The sequence below is a fragment of the Marmota monax genome, unplaced genomic scaffold (assembly GCF_021218885.2).
Source record: "Marmota monax isolate L192 unplaced genomic scaffold, Marmota_monax_Labrador192_F-V1.1 WCK01_AAM20220418_F8-fsc00026, whole genome shotgun sequence".
In the NCBI taxonomy this organism is placed as follows: domain Eukaryota; kingdom Metazoa; phylum Chordata; class Mammalia; order Rodentia; family Sciuridae; genus Marmota; species Marmota monax.
The window spans coordinates 7,526,619-7,537,409 of record NW_026693108.1 but is presented as its reverse complement, the minus strand read 5'-3'; positions in this window follow the sequence as shown (position 1 = coordinate 7,537,409).

The window sequence follows — 10,791 nt, the reverse complement described above, 5'->3', positions numbered from 1 at the left end:
ACTAACACCTAAAATGACCATGTCTTTTGATCAGAAGAAATGAGTCTGATAACCTAATTGGAAAATACTAGAAAATCCATACAAAGAAAAGATGTTAAAAGCTCCAGAGAGTCCATGCAGAGTAAGAAATAACTCTTCTCAAAACAAAAACAAAAACAAAATAGCAGGAAGATGCTTTAAAATTCTGAGTCAAAAGATTTTTAACCAAAGGTTTTTATACTAGACTTACTATCATTCACCTATGAGAAGAAAAGATATTTTCATTCAAGGACTTACTGTATGTGTCTTTTTCTTAGGAAGCTACTGGAAATTATGTGTATGGAAAAGTAAAAGGTAAAAAAGAAAAAAGACATTGTAAGAATACCCAGGTGAGTGGGGTAGAGCCTGAGATGATAACCTGTGTGGTGTGCCCAGAGAGGTACCATGATTGAAATCTCAGCGTATCATAAGCATCATGATCATGATAATCATTATCAGGCATCTAGATAATCATTTGGAATAGTTACTAATAAGTCATTGTACATGCAATGAAGATTCATTAAAAAAAAAAAACCACAAATGTTTATTTAAGGGTAGTCACCTAATCGAGAATATGAAAAAAAAATGACAGCAATTTTATGAATTAATCATAATTTACTTTAGGATCTTTTTTTCCTGTCATACACTCAAATAATTACTCTTCATTTTTATATGAAACAATTTGATGGGATTTATACAATAAATATTGATCTATATTTCTGTATTAAGTAGGAACGTTCTAAACATAAATTATCAGATGATTTTTTGTGGGCTTTAAAAATCATAAAGCAATTATTTTGCAAATAAACACAAATATTTTTATCTCAAACATACACTTTCTTTTCTTTATAAGGTTGCATTTAGAGTCAATCTTATACATTGCAGTTCTCAATGATATAAAGAGACATGTAAAATTTAATACACCTTTATCCCAAAATGTTTAACTCAAGTATTCCTCAAGAAGTTCTCCTAATGCTAGTGTTTTTATCTCAAAGTGTTCCTCTGAAGAGCATGTGCAGCTCATTTCATCTTCACTAAGTATTAGGATATTTACACATTGTACATTTTTAATATTTACAACCATATCTATTTTTTTCTAATTTTGAATTATTGCTTTCTAAATTTTAATTAATTTTTATGTAAATTTTTTATTTATATATGACAGCAGAATGCATCACAATTCTTATTACGTATATAGAGCACAATTTTTCATATCTCTGGTTGTGTACATAGTATATTGACACCAATTCGTGTCTTCATACATGTACTTTGAATAGTAATGATCATCACATTTCAACATCATTAATTACCCCATGTCCCCTCCCTTCCCCTCTAGCCCTCTGCCCTATCTAGAGTTCATCTATTCCTCCCATGGTCCCACTCTCTGTCCTACTATGAATCAGCCTTCTTATATTAAAGAAAACATTCAGCATTTTTTTTTTTTGCGGGGGCGGGGGGAGGGAATTGGCTAACTTCACTTAGCATTATCTTCTCTAAATCCATCAATTTACCTGCAAATGCCATGATTTTGTTCTCTCTTATTGCAGAGTAATATTCCATTGTGTATATATGCCACATTTAAAAAAATTCATTCATTTATTGAAGGGCATCTAGGTTGGTTCCACAATTTAGCTATTGTGAATTGTGCTGCTATAAACATTGATGTGGCTGTGTTCCTGTAGTATGCTGTTTTTAAGTCCTTTGGGTATAGACTGAGGAGAGGAACAGCTGGGTCAAATGGTGGTTCCATTCCCAATTTTCCAAGAAATCTCCATACTGCTTTCCATATTGGCTGCACCAATTTGCATTCCCACCAGAAGTGTGTGACTGTACCTCTTTCCCCCACATCCTCGCCAACACTTAAATAAAAGTAGATGAAGTAGATGACTCCACAATGTTGTTAAGAAAAGAAAACTCTATCCATTTCCTATGAAAAACAGTAATCCCTCTTTTTCTTTTTCTTTCTGCTACTTACCAGGGCTAGACTTAAACCCAGGGAACCATTAAGACACAGAGAAAATCACTTTCAAACTATCTAGTCTTGAAAGAGGTTTTATTTTTTATTCTGCTATTACTAGAGCTCAAAGATACTCTACTGAATCTTACATTTCTCTTTATATCACTGAGAAATACAACGTATCAGATGGACTCTAAGTGCAACTTTATGAAGAAGAAAAAGTATATGAAATTGACACTTCTGTTCTCAACTTATCTGTTATTGGTGTTCTTTTAAGTCATAAATCTGTTTTCTCTGCACCAGAACAATTTGTTTTTGCTACTGCTAAAACTATAGAGTCAATATCATCACTGGAGAGTGAGCTGAATTCTATACTTCCTTGCACATCATGAACTAAATTGTCAATGAGGTAATTCCTAAGAAGCTTTATTACTAGTCCCCATTGAGAAGCCGCAAGAACAGCTTGGTTTTTAAGGTCCCAGACTGGGTCTCTGATACTGACAGTTATTGAAATCACCTTTTGCTATATAAATGTAAAGCATTACTGTAAAAGTCATTGAGGAAGAATAAATACAGACCTCGCAAACCACATACTCACTGAGGTGCTTTGCTGACTCTCATGGCACATGGAGAAATACTTTTTTTTTTCATTCGTTTACGTCAATATTGTTTATTTTTCTCTGGGTTTTTCCTTCAGATCTCTTTCTGGTGTGAGTGTTGAATACTAATGGCACATAACCCCGAGTTATGTGCTGCAGCCCCAAGTCCTTTATTTTTCAAAGCAATAGATTTGTGAGTTCTATATTCATCTGTCGTGCACTTTTTCTAGTTAAAATTCAGCAATAGCTACTACAGATATTTTTCTTTTTTTTCCAGTTCCTTGAAAGGTTGGTTATATCAACTGTAAAAATAGAAACCTTTTCATTCAACAATTGGATTGTTCCATTTTTCTTCCATCCACTAGAAATGGCAATGGCTGTGTGCAGAGGAAACCCAACTCCAGATCCCAAGAGGCCATGTGGGTCCTTATTCACTGGTTCTTGCAATCTCTTAGGAAGGATTTCATACGTGTCACTCACTCATCATAGCAGGCAGGGATTTATTAGGAAAAGTGAGAATAAGAGAGAATGACCTGGATTCTCTTCAAAGAGAACAGCATGGCCCTTACAGAACTGGGGTTTTTAAGGGTTTAAGTTTTGTGGTCCTTGTTCTCTTCTCTTGCTCCCCTTTAGACCTCTAATTACCCCTTGGTATAGCCTTTAGTGATTTCCTACATGAGCTTGTGATGACTGAGTCACAGGAGTGGCTGTGACACGTTTCTGTGATGAGGGTGGGTCCTGGAGACCTAGAGGAGACCATCTGGAACCAGTGCTTCCCCTAAGGACTTACAATTAACTGTGGCTGGGGAGGTCCTGGCATCCCAGGCCCCGTTTTCCTGAAGTGTGTCTGTTTCTGGAAGCCTCCCAAAATTTCAGGTAGCAGTTCCAGTCCAGGGATATAACCTGCTCTGGGTTGGCAAGGCTGGGCATTTTGTCCCATTTTCCAGATGTTTTCCTGTTCCATAAGGTTTCCGTTGTCTCAGTTTTGTGACTCAAGGATTTTCTTAATAGTGGATGGAAGAAAAAATGGAACAATCCAATTGTTGAATGAAAAGTTTGACATTTTTACAGCTGATATACCAACCCACATGTCTTCCCTGATCATTAGTGCCCTTCCTTGGACTTCCCTCACCCACCTGCTCCTGGCTGACTCACCTGCCTACCAGGTGTACCCAGTCAACTCCAGCCTCCTAAAGCAGCTTATTTCTTGTTTGTTTGTTTGTTTGTTTATGTATTTAAGGTACCAGGGATTGAACCCAGGTGCAATTAACCAGAGACCCATATCCCCAGCCCTTGTTTTATATTTTATTTATTTATTTATTTATTTATTTATTTATTTATTTATTTGAGACAGGGTCTCACTAAGTTTGCAGAGGCCAGCTTACAACTTGTGAACCTGCCTCAGCCTCCCAAGCCACTGGGATTACAGGCATGTACCATATACCTGGCCAAGCAGCTTTAGGACTCTTCTGAATATCACTCCTTTATTGACAGATGAAGACACTTTATGACTTCTTCCTAGATTATGACTTCTTTAAAATCAACTTTTTAAAAATTAACTATTAAGTTCCATGAAAAAATTGATGATAATTTTGAGGAAAGTTTAGATTCTTAGCTTTTGTTGTTGTTGTTGTTGTTGTTGTTGTTGTTTACTTCTCATTCATTAATTTTATATACTTATTTTAAACAGATTTAGAAACATTAATTGAGTCACAGTGTCAGCCACATGCTGAAAAATGAGCATGCAGGCTTCTTGGCCAAGCTGCTTCTAGCTCACCACACATGGTCTTCAAGATATGTCACTGAGAAATATTGAAAGTCCCTGTTATCCTAAGCACAAGGAAGTACAGAGAAAGAACACATAAATATTACAGCTCTAACCAATGCCGTGACGATATAATATAGAAGCAGTGACTTTTAGCTTATCCCCAGAAGAATATCTTAACAGTCAACTATGTATGGCTATTTCTAAATGCAGCCGAGGGGTAACTTTGCATATGGTGGGCTGGCACTTTGGCAAAAGTGTCCTTACACTGTTTAGGACAGCAGAACCCTGCCATGACTATGTCCAATATCCACTAGTGCCAAATACTCGTGAATTGGTCTTAGACGGGTCTCAGACTGTGATCATGCCCTTGACTTACCATTAAAGTCCAGTCTTTTTTTTTTCCCCCTACTGGTACTTATGGCTTGTAATTCCAGGAGGCTACTCACCATTCCTCAGACACAATGCATTTTTATGCCTCTATGCTCTAATTGGCACCAGAGTTAGACATGAGGAATCCCCCAAGCACCAGTAAAAGAGGGAAATAAAATTGGCCTGGGAGATTAAACTGTAAAATCAACATGTAAAGAAGAAAATTCAATTTAAACAGACTGAATGCCTCCAGGGCCAGCAGGATTTAACTCTGAAGGATTAAATATATTAACATATCTAAAGAAAGAATATAGGAATGCAGAGGAACTGTGAGAGAGAATTGAAGGGAGCCCGGAATTAGTGAGGGGTATGGAGGAGCTCAGAAAGTACCAGAACAGAACAGCCAGGGCGGTGGTTATTCAGGTTATTCAGGGCATCCATCAAACAAAATCGCCTCCTATACAAATTACAGTTTTTTATGTAGTCACACACACACACACACACACACACCTGTTTCTGTCTCTATGCATTATCAACTCTATTTCTATGCATCTGTAAATACAAGCTACACCTAAGATCGCTAGATAACCCCTATAAGTTAGGTCATTAGTCTTCCAGAGGTCGGTAGAATAGAAGACGAAAATTATGTTCAAATTTTAACATGCATATTTAATATTTAATTTTTATTTCCTACTTTTATAGGTCTAATACATCAATAAATATGTGAAGTATATATTTCTATATTATATTATCATGTAACATTTATATGTAGACAACTAAATCTCAAAGTTTTTTATTTTATAATTTTTTTCATGAATGCATGCAGATATATACATATTAAGATATATTTATTGGATTATTGGAATATTAAATATTGCTTTTTAGAAGATTAAAAAAAATGTGTCATGTTTGTACCATACCATGTATGTAAATTTTCACTACTGGATCGATGCATTGTTCAAAACACTAAAATGTCTTCATGTTTTTGCTTTCATGACAGAAGTTGTATATAATATCAAAAAAAAATTAACAAATGTGAAATTAATGAACAGCACAATACTTTGCACTATTTACGTCACTGACAGAGTATTGCACAATAATGTTTAAATGTGCATAAACATCAAGACTTATTAAGTGATGAAATTGAATTGTATATCTTGAATGCTGCAGATGTTTTCATTTTGTTTGTTTTCAGTGATCACTTTCATCTCCTTGGACTAGACTTTTGCAAACATCTGCAACGTGTCCTGTATTTGTCTGCTGGAATTTTGCCAATTTAGGTCAGCTTCCTGAGTGATGCTGTTGACTATCAGAAGCCCTTGCTCTGGGAAGACAGGTAGTGATCAGAGTCCTGCTTGCTCTTCTGGGTTGTTAGGCTAACCTCAGAGGCTCACTCTTCCCTTCATGAGAAGGTATGTACTTCCACCCTTCCTCATTCACTCCCCAGTTGTAGAAAATGCTATTTTCTCACTCTTCTTTGAGAAGTTCCTTACTAATGAACATTCTGGTCATTGCGAGCTGGAATAAAGTCACAAGACAGAGCTAGGGAAAGTCATGCTTTTATTTCAGACATCAGTGTGTCCTCCGGGTCCTTTTGTGCCTGATCTTCTGGCATGTTTCACCTTCAAGATGTCTATAGCGTTCAGCCCTTGGCAGAAAGGGTGCCCACACATCCTTCTTGGACACTTACTCAAATTTAAAAAGTTTGGGAAAACATCACAGTTTTAAAGAAAATTTTTCTTATACATTAAGTTCCAATCATTTGCTTCTTTAAAACTTTTTATGATTTATTATAGACTCTATCATAGGTTGTTCCAGAACACAATAGCATGTCTCTAGCCCCAGGACGTGGCTAGTGTGCTCAGGGTGACCTATAGTGTGCATCCCCTTCCCAGTGTTGATGAATGGATGTGTGGATGGTGCACAGATGGATCAGAAGCCTTCTCACTGCTTGCAACAACCCTTCCAATATTTGTGGAGATCCTACCAAGACATTTCAATCTGCATATAATTCTAGGAACACCATGAAATCAGCTCAAAGTTACTTTTAACATACATTTAAACAACAATCATACCTGCTTTGGACCCCTCATCTTTTACCAGGAGGACAGGAAAGGAATCAGTGATGTTTGGCATTAAATTGAGAATTTTTTCGGAGAACAGAAAACACTTCTGATGTTTGCCAGGATTTATATACTGCTTAACAGTAACCAACGCATGGCATTTTCCAGAGTAGCTGTGGTGTATCTTTGAGTAAATTATCTTACTAAGTGTGCCACAAATAACTAAGATATTTTCTGGATGTCACAAAGATACTAACATTTAGGACATTAATTTATCTGTAGGGAAAATTGGGGTAAATATTTGCAATTTAAGGCAGCCAAATATTATACTAGTGGTGTTGTAGTGTGAAAGGACATTATAAAATTTGTAAATGTAAGGCTGTGAACATGATCCCCAGTATTGATTGGCAGGATTATACCCTGTAGTTGTGAAGGAATGTGTGGTATGGAGTCACAGTGATCCTCATGGAATCCTTGTTTTCACTGGGCTTAGACGAGTGTAGATTTCAAGTTATTTTTACACCTGGTTAAAATATTGTTCTTGGATATTTGTAAATGTCTAATTTAAAAGCTCAACAGCAATTTGGACTATAGAACAGCACTGTTAATATAACCTTGATATGAGATAAGATTAAATGAATCAGAAATGATGAATTAACGCCATATTAAAAAAATGCATACGCTTAAAACTTTAGGAGAGTGAATACCCTAGGCATTTAATCAAGGATTTGCTATTTCCAAACATTTTAAAAAATTCTGATGCTTGCCAGGAAAAAACTGTTGCCAGGTTTAGTAATCTGTATTCATTTAAATCTTCTGTGAATGCAGGGTCCAAAGCTAGTCTTGAGTGCCACCAGTTTATATTTCCATGGGACATTTCAGAGCTCTTACCAGAGCCAACCAAAGGCTTTATGGAAAAATAGGAGACTTTTCATTTATTTCAGTCAAGCAAAAACACTTCTGAAAACCCAGTCCACAGCAACCCACATCTCCCACATTTTAATTCCCTCTGCACCAGCGCTCTTGTACTTGAGTTTAGGACTGTGACTTGAGTTCAGGACTGTGACATAAGTTATTACTGTTAAGTTTTGTCCTCTAATTTGTATGGGCTTCTCTGATGAAAGCTATAGTCACATTACTATTTACATAGAAATTGAGTGACAAGTTGCATCTCTTCTTTCAGACAATATAAGCATTATTTATATATTTTTTCTAACTAATATACTAACAAATTTAATGACAGGGATTTTTATTTTGGAGCTAGAGCAGAAAATGCAGTGGTGTAGCATTGTTTTTTTGGCGGGGGGATTCAAGCATTACGCTGGGTGCATTCTATGGATGTTTTTCTAGCTGTGTTTTTTTTTAATGTAAAAATTTCTAGAAAAAAATGAGACATTAATTTTTGACATTCATTTTTCCCAGGCATTAATCAATATTCTCACAAATAAATCACCTTATTATACTAAAGCAAGTATGACAGGTGGTGAATTGAATAATTTTGAAGCATGTTTAACAGGCACGATACATTCAACTGTAATGTGTTTATTTAATACCTCTTGAGTTGGGGTTGCACATCTGTTTCAGAAGTCTGCTGATGTTTCAAAGCCCATCCTGTTGGGGAGTTCCCTGACCAGCACCAAGTCATTCTGAGGATGGTAGTTCTCCCTAGTAGCTAGATCTTCCCCACCCCTCGTGAGGGTAAGGAATGTGTGCATGGCTCCAGGAGGCTGAAGAGTCTAAGAGGTGATAAACCTGGGTCATTCAGGTTTCTCTGTGGTCTGTATTTATTTATATATTTTTGACTGTCTTGTCCCCAGGTCCGTTTCCTGTAAGGATGGAAACCCTACCTGAAAATAAAGCCAGCTATCCCTAAAAACTGAGAAAAGTGATTAGTCAATTTTGCCACATAAAAGATAGACATAATTAACATCTGCTGTACCTCAGGGTGTGCATGGTGGGCCTTTATGACTATAGCTTTGTGGAACTGGATAGGAAAACTTTAGGACCTTGAAATGTGTTGGGTCCCATATTCAGACTTTAGTAAGTTCTCAGGAGGAAATCAGCATTGGTCTAAATAGGCTTATTGGGAAAAAATAAATAAAAAGTAAAAAACACCCTCAGATTTCCAGAAATATTTTCTGCTTTTAGTCAGCAACCAATAGGTCTAAAAATCATAATGACATGCTTGCCACCTTTAGAAAAATATGGTTAATCTGCAAACCAAAGTAGAGAGAAAGAGGCAAGAATTGCAAGGCAGACATTAGGTTTCAGCATAGAAAGACAGACAGATGAGGGAAGCTCAATCTCATAATTATTCTGAGTACTTCTTTCTTGACAGAGGCTAAAATTATTCCACTGAGACAAAAAATTTAAAAAAAAAAGTGTCAACTTCTGTTGGTTTAATCCAGCCTCCTTACATATCTCGGTTTCCGAGGTGGGGCCAAATAAAAGCAGATGAACCAAGAGACGTACCCTGTGCAGCTAAGCAACATATGGCAGGGTCTGGGGCCTGCATCCTGGCTCATGCATGAATGGAGTTCCCCGACTTTACTGGGTGGCACTCTGATTCAACCCTCAGCCAGGGAAGGTTTTAGGGGAATTTCTTCCCTGTCATGTAAACCTAGCAAACTGTTGTCTACCCACATAAGTTATCTGCATGCTTCTCCTATATACATAGGAAGACTGAATAATCAAGGGAGTTCTTTCAGAAGACAGACCTGAGGACAGTAAGAATGACTGACCAAGAGAGTTGAACCACCGTGAGGGAAGAAGTACTTGCTATCTCTGTCCGACAGAATGTGGTCTGAGCAATAAAGTGGTGACGTGCTTCTCCGATGGCATTGTTTTCTATCATGTGTCTACTGTCTACAATTGCTCTATCTATTACATTTTTATTGTTCTCAGAAATTGCATTTTGGAACTAAAATTGGTCCTGAGCTGTGAGTAGCAGTTTGATTCGGGGGTAATACCACTCTTCTCTTTTTGAGGTTAGGACTATCAGATGACCTAATTCAGATTTGTATCCAATTTGAAGAAAAGTTTCAAATTAACTTTTGTGTTTGTTTGTTCTGATTCTGGATACCTTCCGTTAATGTGATAAGAGACCACTTGTTTGGTTTCCAAATCATCTGGGACCAATACTTTTGTTAAATATAAGGAAATTATAGGTAGAGTGAAATTTAAAATTCATATGAATCAAGCATTAATATATTATTTAGAGATTTAATGGGCATAAACTAATTGGTCAAAGTAAAATAAAAATATATAAACAGGTAAAATGAATTTCTGTACAATAGCACTTCAGAGAGGTGACAGAAGGTTTGCAGATGACACTGTATTAACCCTGGATTACAGTACTGGGGTCCTTTACCTCATGAAGCTGACCCCAAACTCTGTATTCCATGCTCAGCTTGAGAGTCACAGTGGCAAGGAAATTGACTTTCACATAGAAAATATCTTATAGAGGTGTTTTTTTATTTTAAAACATTTTTTTTAGTTGTTGATGACTTTTATTTTATTTATATGTGGTGCTGATAATCGAACCCAGTGTCTCTCACATGGCAGGCAAGTGCTCCACCAGTGAGCTCCAGCCCCAGCCCCTAGAGGTGTTTGATTTAAAAATAATAATAATAATAATAAACGTATAATAGAACACATTTAATAAATGTGTTGGAGATTTCTAATAGCTTTCCCAATGTCCATTGCCTCTCTTTCTAAGTAAGAGACTCCTAAAGTTTAGCTGGGTTCACTGCAGCTCATTTAAAGGATGACTTTCCATACCTCCTGCTGTACATGTGTACAGCCAGACAACAGATCTTATGTCCTTGGGCAAGCCTATTGTAAAACCTTGTCAAGTTTCCAGAGAAAGTGCAATCACAGTTGTCCCTCTTCCCTCTGGTTTGCTCCTGAGTGTGGAGACATTGGCAGAAGTTGCTCAGTGGTGCCCGGTGAGGAGGATGGGAGCGCCAGGCTGTGTCTGCAGAGTAGAAGGCTGTCGAGGACAGGATCCCTGGGGAC